Genomic DNA, 12,076 nt, shown 5'->3' with positions numbered 1-12,076 from the left:
AGTGACTCACGCCTATAATTCCAGCATTTTGGGAGGCCGAGGCAGGTGGATCACTTGAGGTCATGAGTTTGAGACCAGCCTGGCCAACATGGTGAAACCCAGTCTCTACCAAAAATACAAAAATTAGCCAGGCACGGTGGCGGGTACCTGTAATCCCAGCTACTCGGGAGGCTGAGGCAGGAGAATTGCTTGAACCCGGGAGGTGGAGGTTGCAGTGAGCCGAGATGGCGCCACTGCACTCCAGACTGGGCCACAAGAGCGAAAGCTCATCTTGGGGGAGAAAAAGAAAAATCGTTCCTAAAAGTTGAACCAGCAATTCTCCTAGGAATTTGTCTTAATGCAATCACAGTAGATGTGTCCAAGGGGCAAAACACAAGAGTTTTTTTCCTAGAATCCCACATCAAATTAAACACTGGAAACAAAGTCAAGGTCCACAAAGGAGAAGGTAATTAAATGCATTACATGGACATGCCCTTTCAAAACCAGCCAGTAAACTGCATTGTAGACGACTGTCTAAAGGCAAAGAAGGACTATGTAATGATATACTATTAAGTAGGAAAAAGAAGCAGTTAAGGAAACAAATTGATCATTTTTGGTAAATGTGTAATAGATTAAATAAAACTAAACTTACATAAATCAAAAACATTTACATGAAATCATCTTAAGTGCCAGAATTATAAATAATTCCTTCTCAATTTTATTTGTGCTTTCTTTTTCTGCTTTCCAAATTTTCTAGATGAACAGCTAATCTTTGTAATTCAACAAAATTATCATTTTTGAATAACAAAAGTCTGGCAAAAAGGATTAATAGTTATCTTAGTTATCTTAGGTTTACATTCTACTCCCCAGTAATTTCTTCTCTAGGATTACATACTAACAAAGTAGTTAAGCACTGATAAAAGTTGATGGTAAAAATGTACATCACAAAATAACAGCAGAATGCAAAGTAGTATTCATACAGGAAGGAGGTTAAAGAAACTATTGTACATATATACATATATGATTCTGAGGTTATCAAAAACTATATTTTTATGTTTTACATATTTCATATATTTTGAGAATTATCTGGGTTAAGTGAAAAATCTAAGTAAGGACACAAAATGGTGTCTATTTAGATCATATCTGCTGTTTTGTGTCCTTATGCTAAGTGAAATAACAGGCAAAGAAATATAAATACTGCATGATCTTATAGACATGCAATGAAAAAACGTCAAACTCATTGAAACAGTGCTTAGAAAGGTGGTTACCAAAGGCTGGATGAGAAAGGAATCAGGAATGAGGAGATGTTGCCCAGAGGATACAACATTCCAGTTAGACAGCAGGTATAAGTCTTAGAGATATGTTCTACAGCATGCTGACTATAGTGAATAATGTTATATACTTCAAAACTGCTAAAAAGAATAGATTTTAAACATTCTCATGACAAAAAACATAATTACATGAGGTGACGGATATGTTAATTAGCTTGATGTAATCATTCCACAAGTATATATCAAAAATCACATTGTACCCTATAAATATATACAATTATCTGTCAATTAAAAATAACAACATACACACATATATATTATACAAATTATTCCATATATTAAGACATTCATTTATTCACATATTTATACAGCAACTTTTATGTACTAAGCAATAGGCATATGTGTGTCCACACAACCAAACACATTCTCTTAGAAAAGCAATTGGAAAGAAACAGCAGAATACTAACAGTGGCTACATGTGGATGGCAAGATTGATGTAAATATTCTTTCTTTATTTAACACAATCTACATTTTAAAAATTATCTACAAGTGTTATTACTTAGCCATACACGCACACACACATCCTTGGAGAATACGCATCAGAAAATGCTATCTGAATCCTAATTTTATCACCTATCTTGCTGTGAATGTTCCAGAAGAAGATGCAAATGGTAATAGGTCAGCGTTGCATCAGCACCAGGGATGACAGGGGGTAAGATGCACCTCTCACTCAAACATTTGAAACCTCTCAAGACAATACAACAATCTGACTGAATAACAAACACAAAATCCATCAACGGGGCAGGAATAATTCATGTAAACTTTGCGTCATTAAAAAATTTCTGGCCGGGTGTGGCGGATCACACCTGTAATCCCAGTACTTTGGGAAACCGAGGTGGGTGGATCACCTGAGGTCATGAATTCGAGACCAGCCTGGCCAACATGGTGAAATCCCATCTCTACTAAAAATACAAAATTAGCCAGGTGTAATGGTGCATGCCTATAATCCCAGCTAGTTGGGAGGGCTGAGGCAAGAGAACTGCTTAAGCCTGGGAGGCAGAGGTTGCAGTGAGTGAAGATTGTGCCACTGCACTCTAGCCTGGGTGACAGAGCGAAATTCCATCTTGGAAAAGAATTAAATAATAATAATAATAATTTCTGAGCCCCTGTTAATGTGACAAGTTGCATGAAAATGTTATGTGGAAATTTTATCCATTACCACTAAAGTGAGTAAAATCTGCTGTCTAGTAGATGAAAAATAAATCATATATACTTTATTTCTTTTGCTACCCATATATGTCATTGACAATAAAGGGAAGTAATTTAAACATAGCTAATAAAGAAAAACATCATATCAATTTACAGCTAAAAATTAGACTAAAAACTTCATGGACATTAATATTCACTATCTGTCACAACACTAACTTGTTATTGCTAGATACACTTACTAATGTATGAGAATTTTTTAAAGCATTTTAATCATCAAATAAGACACCAGAGTTGTCATCCATGGATTTTCTTGTATTGTTTGGAAACACTGAGACATCATGGTGTGATTTCCATCAAGGAGCTCACAGTCCATTGGCCCATTAAAACGCCTAAAGGTTTGCACCGTTTCTGCCACATGAGATGTTTTATTTTGCCAGAGAGAGAAAGCAATCTGACAAATCCTGAAGATGCTCCAGGAAGACTATTCAACATCCCAATTTCCACACAAGCATTTTGCTGCATTACAATTATGTGCTTTACAAAAAACATTACAGCAGTGTTGGCTCTAAAGCAAATAGATATCTCATTTTCTACAACAGCTGTGTTCTTTAAAAGATTGCACGTAATTTCTCAATTTAATCATATTTCCAATTGTCACACATTATCATTTCACCAAAAGTAAACTCTAAGGCCTCCTTTTATGATCACATATGAATCCCAAGAATCTTTTAAAATTGTTCAAAAATAAGAATGTATAATATCAAACAATACAAACTTTCATTGAATTACATATTTCGGTGAAGCAAGAGAATTACTCGGTAACATCGTGCCTGCAAGTGAGATGAGGGAATACCAAGTTTGCTTGCGTCTCAGAGCCTGTAGACAGGTCCTCCCTGGTCACTGAATTATAAAGGGATTCCCTAACCCCTGTTTCTCACCATGTTGTTTCATTACTCACAGAAAGTACTTTAGCTGAAATTAACCATATTCTGCTTGGAAGTAGAATATAAGCTTCTAAAACGGAGGGGAAACCATCTTGGTATTGTTCATCATTGTTTCTCTAGAGCTACAATCATACCTGGCCATAAATATTTGTTTAATGGGCCAGGAGCCGTGGCTCACACCTGTAATCCCAGCACTTTGGGAGGCCAAGCCAATTGGCTCACCTGAGGTCAGGAGTTCAAGACCAGCCTGGCTAACACGGTGAAACCCCATCTCTACTAAAAATACCAAAAAGTAGCCGGGTGTGGTGGTGGGAGCCTGTAATCCCAGCTACTCAGGAGGCTGATACAGGAGAATTGCTTGAAACCAGGAGGCGGAGAGTGCAGTGAGCCAAGATTACGCCACTGCACTCCAGCCTGGGCAACAAGAGTGAAACTCTGTCTCAAAAAAAAAAAAGAAAAAAATGTTTAATGAATTAAAGGAAAGGAAGACAGGCAGAATAGTACTCTGGGCTTTAAATATGAATTCAAATGTGTCTGTTTTGACCAATTCATTTCTCAGTTTCCTGGAGAGAAGGAACCAATTATGAGACAACACTGCTTCAGTCACTAAATTTATTTTTTCTGCAGTTTTCTCAGACATACTACAGATATGGCACTCATTTTATGGAATATTAGATATTCATACAATTTCATAAACCCTAAATTCCATTTTTTCTCACTATATTCATTGGCTATAGCAAAATGTTCCAATTATTATCCTTCTGTCAAACATTACATAATAAACAAAATATATTTGATTATATATTACCTGTCACTTAATATATACATATTGTATACCAGGTACTGATAAGGGTATGTGTATGTGTATACGTGTGTGTGAGCACATATGGGTGAATGTATACATTTTCACTTGTTATTTACAATATTGAATATTAGATTAATAGCCCTATTTTATTGTTCTGAAAAGCTGAAGCTCACGGAGATCACACAGTTCACACAGCTGGAAAAGTCTGTATGTAAACAAAATCCCTAGCTCAGGCATCCCCACTATACACTGCTGACTCACTCCAGCACATACAGTCAAAATGGAACAGAAACGCCTATTTAATTAGTTACTTTTAAGTTTAAAAGCACCATAAAATTAAGTTTGCAGGAAAATGAATAAGGTCATTCATGGATGGTGGCTTTGTGAATTTGATTTAAACTTTTGAAAGTCATGTTGAAAATACATATTTATAGCCAAAAATTAAGATGTTACAATTCACTGATCTATTCATCCCAACTTTAATATTGTATTCTAAAAAATACAGAAGGAATAAATTCAGCCTTTACAACAGTGCAAAGTTGGAAAAATATCTAAATATTCAATAATAGTCAAATAAATTATGGTTATGATCACATATTACTTTTAAAATATGAATTAAGCACAGTTTATATGAACATTATCATTAGAACTGCACGTTTATATACAAATAAAAATCATTAAAAAAATGAAGACTATGTGTTAAGACAATGAGATCTGTGAAGCAATGCAAGACAAAGGCTGACAGATTTGGCCACAAGAATATCCAGTTCTAGGAAATTGTACGATACTTATCAGTAATTTTATGAACCCAAAATGAAAATGTCAGGGAGTAAAGAATGAATCAACTGTCATTCTTAAGGATACAATCAGGTATATCTTAAGAGTGGCCCTTTCCCAATTCCATTAGCCATAAACACAACCTTTCATGGTGATATTTCCATTTCACTTCAAAAGCTATGCTGCACGTGACTCCGTCAGAAAATCCCTTAGAATATGTGAGAAACAACTGTCAGTGGCAACCAACCACACCGTTATAAATAGCGCCTTTTTTTGTGGTACCAACTGGAAATGATACAATCTTCCTAATCTTAACAACTGATCACTGCTGAACAATACCCCACTGAGGCCACAGTTGCAGACTCACATTTTAGTCCCTCTGCCAGGTCACTGTGACAGGATCCTTTCCATGCTCTCCCTATATTTTTCACATGCACAGTCAGGCTGCTTTTCATTTCAGTACTACCGGATTTAAATTCATGTAGTGCTCATCTCCCCAGGCAAAGCAGGTACTGAGAAAACCCAACTTCTACTTCACACTGCATTTGCTCGAGTTGGGGAGACAAGCTTAGAGACAGATAAACATCACCCATAACCTGACATATGGTGGGACTCACTGTTTTGACGAATAAACAAGCAGACACAAGTGCTAATACGCACAGTTAAGAAACCCAAACAATGTGTCTGGAATCAAAATGAAGGAGGATTTACTCTGAACACAGAAAGCTTCCCGGAGGACAATTCTCTTTGAGACGAAGAGAAATTTGGCAAGCAATCCGGGGAGACGCACCATGGGCAGAGCCAGGACACTGGAAAGAAAGAGCCGCCTCTGCAAATGCCAGAGTCTGGGAAAGGTTCAGCACAAAGCTCGCAGGGATCCACTCAGCAGAAGGCTCCACTGCAGGGGCTGGAGGGGCAAACGTAAGACCAGGCAGGTTCCTCAAAGTCGGCCTAACAGGTTTGGTCTTTATTCTTGTGATTAGAGAACCACTGGAGACTTCTGAGTGGTGCATGATACATCAGAAATTCCTTTATGAATCAGCACTAGGTAAGGATGAAATGGATGGAGAGACAGGCAGTGGAGACTCAGAATGACCACACAATAGTCCAAACAAGCGACAGTGTGGGTGTGTCCTAAACAAAGGGGGACATGCAGTGCCCTCCGTGGTTACAGAGCCCCGGGGGGAAGCAGGGCGTGAGCGGAATGGTGAAATGAATGTCAAAGGGTACAAAGTCTCTGTTAGACCAGAGCAATGGTTTGGGGTTGGTTTTATTTTTCGTTCGTTTGTTTGTTTTTCAGTTCTATTGCACACCATGGTAAATGTGGTTAATAGAGTATTGTACATTTCAAAACTGCAAAGAAAGTACATTTCAAATGTTCTCCCTGCAAAAACATGTTAAGTATTTGAGGTGATGGCTAGTTAACTAGTTTTATTTAATTATTCCACATTGTATTTATAAATTATAGCATCACTTTGTACACACTAAATTTATACAATTTGTAAGTTGTCAATTTACAATAAAAAGAAAGGTAGAAAGGAAATTGAGAGAAAAATGCAGAAATACAATCAACAGGCACAAGGTGCGGCAGCAAAGGTGAAAGGCAAAATAGTCCCGAAGCTGCCGGGCACCAGGAAGGGCCAAGCAAGTGGAGGGACCAGCGCAGAACGCGGAGGAAACTGGGGGTTATTTTCCGAGATGTTAAACTTTTGGTATCCGGAATAGTCTACGATAGGTGTATATAATAATATGTAAAAAACACACATTCAACAAAAGGCAATGCAAAGCTTTTCATACAGAGGCAGCCATGGGGATTACACAGAGGAAGAAGAGCTGAGGTCAGGGGAGGCGCTTCCTCGGACGTGAGTGAGGTCAGGGAGGCGGCGCAAGAGGGAGGCAGCATTGGAAGGAGGCGACAGAGACACGGGGGCTCCGGGGAAAGGGTTTTCCATGGGGCGGGGAGATCAGCACCATCAAAGGCTCTGCTCGCCAAAGTAAGATGCAGATGGGAGAAACTGCTGGCTCTGACAGCCAGGGTGTCACTGGGACCGCAGAGGCAGAGATTTCAGCAGAGGGATGAGATCAAAAGTCAGACTGCAGAGGTCAAAGCACGAAAGGAACAACTGGAAAGGTTTGCAAATGAACTGGGAGGCAGGTGACATAAGCGCTTGACGGGGAAGAAGAGAAAGGAAGTCTTCGCTGATTGTTGTTGTTAAGCATATTAGGAGACAGGACATCTCAGTTCCTCCGTTGAGGGAAATGCACCCAGAGAGAGAGAAAAAGGAGGCTCTCAGAAAAGAGGGATCATCGACCCGAGAGAGAGGCAGAACAGACAGGTAGCATTAGGAACACAGGTAAGGGGAGGACTCTGAGATAAAAAGACACGTGGTGAATGAGATTAAAAGCAGAAGAGTTTTAGGCTACTAGGGAAGAAGATGGGAGGGTACTCCACCAAGTACCCTCACCTCCTTCATGAGGTAGGATGGCATCTGCTAAGAGTAAAGGTCACAGTGGTGCCTTCAGGAGCATGGGGAAAGGGAGAGTTATGAAAATTCAACTAGGACTGAATATAAAGAATACAGAACAGTCCTGACAGTCCCACTGCATTAAACTGGTGGTTCTGCAGAGGAGGCAACTGGCACCAGGGGACTTTCTCCAGCAGCTCCTGACAGTCAGAAGTGGGAGCAGATGGTTAAGTCTGCGGACAGCTGGGGGCTGAGGAGGAGATGGCCAAGTGGCTGGGAGGCTGTAAGCCATGAGAATGTGAGATAAAATGCTTGAAGAGTCCCAATTGGCCTGGGAGGCAAAGGAAGTCAGAAGACAACCAACAAAGAGCAAGAAAGAATGGAAAAGCTAAAATACGAAACACGATTCTTTAAAAGATTCCACAGAATCGAAGGAGAGGGAAGAGCTGGGAGGTGTGAGGGTGTGATCAAGAAGGGGATTTCAGAGTTCACCATCTGCTGATTCAACAATTTATTCATCCAGTGCAAAGTGTGGTCATCCCTGGAAACTTGGGAGAAATGCAAATGTGGGGGCCACACCTCAGATTTAATGAATCAGAAACTGTGATGGGGACCAGCAGTCCACTCAAACGATCCTTCCACATGATGATAATGCATGTTCAAGTTTGACAATCATTGTTCTACTGTAAGTGAAGAAACCTGCAAAGTAAAGGAACAAGTAATTCTGAAGTCGCTCATCAAAGGTTTCCCAGACCATGTTACATGCCTTAAAGATTAAGGTTCTCAAAGTGTGGTACCCAAACCAGCGGCATCAGTGTCACCCAAAAAATTGCTAGAAATACAAATTTGGGAGCATCGGTGAAAATGTGGGCCTCTACTGAATCAAAAACTCTGGGAGTAGGGCCCGGCAATCTGTTTCCACAAGCCCTCCAGGTCATTCTGATGCAGCTAACTTTGAGAACTATCACTTCCTATTAAGGCCAGGTTCCTGTGGCAGGTGGCCCTACAGACAGGACAGCCTCAGAATCCCGACTACAGTTCCTGTTCTTGAATTTCAATGAGTCTCCATCCTCCCCAAACATGTATTTTTGCACTACAGCCCATTACTTGAGCAAGCTTGAGTGACCTCTCTTCCTTGCAAAAGAAAGAATCTGATTAAACACTATGCTTAGAATTTCAGTCTTCAGTCTATATGTACTGTCAAGTCAGTGGATGCTTTCAGCAAAGAAATGGCACCATAAGTTTTGGACTTGTGTCTCTTCTGCCCTGCCTGTTGTTTTTGCAGCTGTTTTGATTTTTTTTTTTAAATAGTACTGATGGCAATTTCAGGGATAATAGTATAGAATAAGAAAGGATGATTTATCATAGAAATATCAGGAAGGAGACCATGCCACACGCAGGCATGATATGACGAGGTCTCGTTTTGAGATAGCTGCTGTGAGGATGGAGAGGAGCAGAAAGAATGCAAAGAGTCATCTGAATGAGACGTGACAAAATTGGACAATCAACGAGATGAGAAAGAGGACTCTGACATTTCTGGCTTAGGAGAGTGAATTTATGATTATGCCTGCCACAACTAGAGGAGTGGGCTTAGTACATTTTCAGAGATGCTGAATCTTTGAAATCCAAAGGCATCTAAAGGAGATTTAGGATGAACCCTCTGGAGACGTTACAGGAGAAAGTTCAAGGCTAGAACCATGGATCTAGTGCCCATCAGTGTGCAGGGCATTAAAGCAGAGGAGATCCCAGGGAATGTGTGCAGAGCATGGGGTTGGTAGGGCCAAGAAGAGGAGCCTAGTGACCTGCAGCTTTTAAGATGTGGGTGGAGGAAAAATAACCAAAGCATAGTGACAAGGGGCAGCCAGAGAAATGGGAGGAATGTAGGTGGAAATGCTTTCAAGTAGAGAACTTCACTGTCAAATTTCATTTAAAAAGTAAAACAACATGAGGACTGAACAAAGACAACTGAATTCAGTTAACTGGAAGGAGGTCAGTGGCCTTTACCTGAGGCTGGCTACAGTGCTTGACTGAAGATGCAGGAAAAAGTAGGGATGTGAAGCTGGAGAAAGAGGTGACGTCAGGGGCAAGTGGGAGGGTTTGCCTCGGGATTGTTTCCACTGAGAAAACAGGGAATGTGTGCTGATGCAGGCAGGCCTGGAGGTAAGCAGGAGAAGGCTGGAGGACAGTCTGTGATGAGGAAGAGGCTCACATGTGTGTGTGTGGAAACATGCACTAAAATGGTGCCTTCACATGTGGCAAACTCAATAATGACATAGCATTAGTGGGAAATCATCAACGTTTTTTAGCCATACTCAATCATGAGATTGAATAGGGAAATCATCAATATTTTATTCATGTATGACAAGACAAAGGGAAAAAACTCCAAGCTACGTGCTCATTGGTTCAACCAATACTTTTTAAGTACTGTGAAAGGAAAAGAAATCTCAGGACCCCAAAATCACTAAGCCAAAGGGAAAGGTCAAGCTGGGAACTGCTTAGGGCAAACCTGCCTCCCATTCTGTTCCTAAATAAGATAGCTACAAAGATAGAAAGCTACATACCTCCTTCACAATTTGTCCACAAGGAAATTCTTTGTGGACAAAGGACAGACAGAACTCAACATTATCCCTCTGCTCACTGAGATAAATGTGTATCTGTTTGCTTCCTTTGGAAAGGCTAATTAGAAACTCAAAGAAATGCAACCATTTGTCTCTTAGCTACCTATGACCTGGGAGCTCCCTTCCTGCCTCGAGGCATCCCTCCTTTCCGGATCAAACCAGTGTACGTCTTACATATATTGACTGATGTCTCATATCTCCCTAAAATGTATAAAATGAAGCTGTGTCCAGATCACCTCAGACCCATGTCATCAGGACTTCCTGAGGGCGCATCCTTAACCTTGGCAAAGTAATTTTTAAAATTGATTGAGACCTGTCTCCAATACCTTTTGACTTATAGTACCTTCTATGAGACAGACCCTGTGTTAGGTGATAATGATTCAAATAAGGATAAGATATGGCTCTTGCCCTTAAAGAAGCTGCAGCTTAGTGGAGGAAATAGATAACTATCATACAAGGCAAATCCAATTGCAAACATATGAGCTAAGGGCTAAGAATACAGTGGACAGAGTAATCAACACTGTCATAAGGACAGTATTCATCCAGTCCTCATTTTTCATTCAACTAATATTAATTGAATGCGTATTATGTGCTCAGAGCTTATAATCCAGCACAAAACAAACCACACACATACACACACAAAAAAAACCCGCCTGTATCCGTCAAATTCTAGTGGGTGAAGACAGACAATAAACAAGACAAATAAGTAAAATAAATGGCATGTCAGACAACAGTAAGTGTTAAGGAGAAAAATAAAGACAGAGAAAAGAAATAGGAAATGCTAGCAGTTAGGGGCTCTGTAAATTTCAGATGTGGTGACTTATGAGAAACAAGGAAGACAAGAAAAGAACGGAACTGCATCTTTAAAGCACTGAAAGCCATAAAATTGTCAAGTAGGAATTATATATCTAATGAAGACATCCTTCAAAAATGAGACTAAAATAACAAAATTTTCAGATTAAATAAAAACTGATTTTTATATGTCTATAATTTCATTTCTAGAGTACAAGTTTCCACTCTTGATTGAGTTCTTCCTTACCCTAGAGTATTTATTTTATCTCCTAAAAATATTCTCGTAAAACATTTTCTAAGTCTTTAATCTATTTGAAATTCATTTTTATATAGACAAAGGCCCCTCAGGCAAGCATAACCAATTAAATAAAAAAATCTATGCTTTGTCCTCCTGAACTGATTTACCGTCGTTCTCATATATTACACACTCACATGTCTCCTTCTGGTTTCTCTATCCTGCTCCACAGATTCCTGTTGCTATTACCATACCATCAGAATGTTGGGGATTTAGGCATAAAAACATTTTATTCAAATGAAATTAAAACCAGTTGAGATTCTATTTTAGAAGAGAAATAAACATTAATGTGGGAGAGCTGACATTTTTGTGGTATAGCTTTCCATTTATTCAAATAGTAATTTCTATCCTTCAGTAGGATTTTCCAGTTTTCTTCATATAAGGCCCTTCCCATGTCTTATTCAACTTACTCTAAATATTTTACATTGTATTGCTATTATGAATGGAATATTTTTCCTTTTTTAATTTCTAAGTGCTGATGGTTGAAATACAGAAAAGGCAACAATAAGTTTTTGTATTTATCTTATATCCAACCACTTCAACAGTCTTGTATTAATTCCAATAGTTTATCATTAGATTCTCCTGGGTTTTCTAGGTATAAAGTCTTACATGTGTAAATGTGTCTTGTCATCTGTAAATATGCAACTAAGTGGAGGAACCATATATATGTGTTTATATATACATATAAACAGAACCATACATATGTATACATGTATATATAAACACATATGTATGGTTCTGTTTATATGTATATATAAACACATATATATGTATTTTTTAATCTCTTCTTTCCAAAGTTTGTAGTGCTCATTTAATTTTGTTGCTTATTTCATTCACTAAAAATTCCAAGACAATAATGAATATTAATGATGATAGTGGGTATCCCCAGCTGTTTCCTGAATTGAATTGAAGGGTTTTAAT

General features: G+C 39.0%; 1 protein-coding gene across 7 annotated transcripts in view; it reads right to left on the bottom strand.

Moving 5' to 3' along the window:
* Window positions 1-12,076, bottom strand: part of L3MBTL4 (L3MBTL histone methyl-lysine binding protein 4) — a 430,288-nt gene that overhangs the window by 279,224 nt on the left and 138,988 nt on the right. The gene's annotated exons all lie outside the window — the stretch shown is intronic.

This window comes from Rhinopithecus roxellana, chromosome 21, assembly GCF_007565055.1.
Source record: "Rhinopithecus roxellana isolate Shanxi Qingling chromosome 21, ASM756505v1, whole genome shotgun sequence".
NCBI classification, from domain to species: domain Eukaryota; kingdom Metazoa; phylum Chordata; class Mammalia; order Primates; family Cercopithecidae; genus Rhinopithecus; species Rhinopithecus roxellana.
Note: the sequence above shows the minus strand (reverse complement) of the source record. Positions and strands in the feature narration are given on the sequence as shown.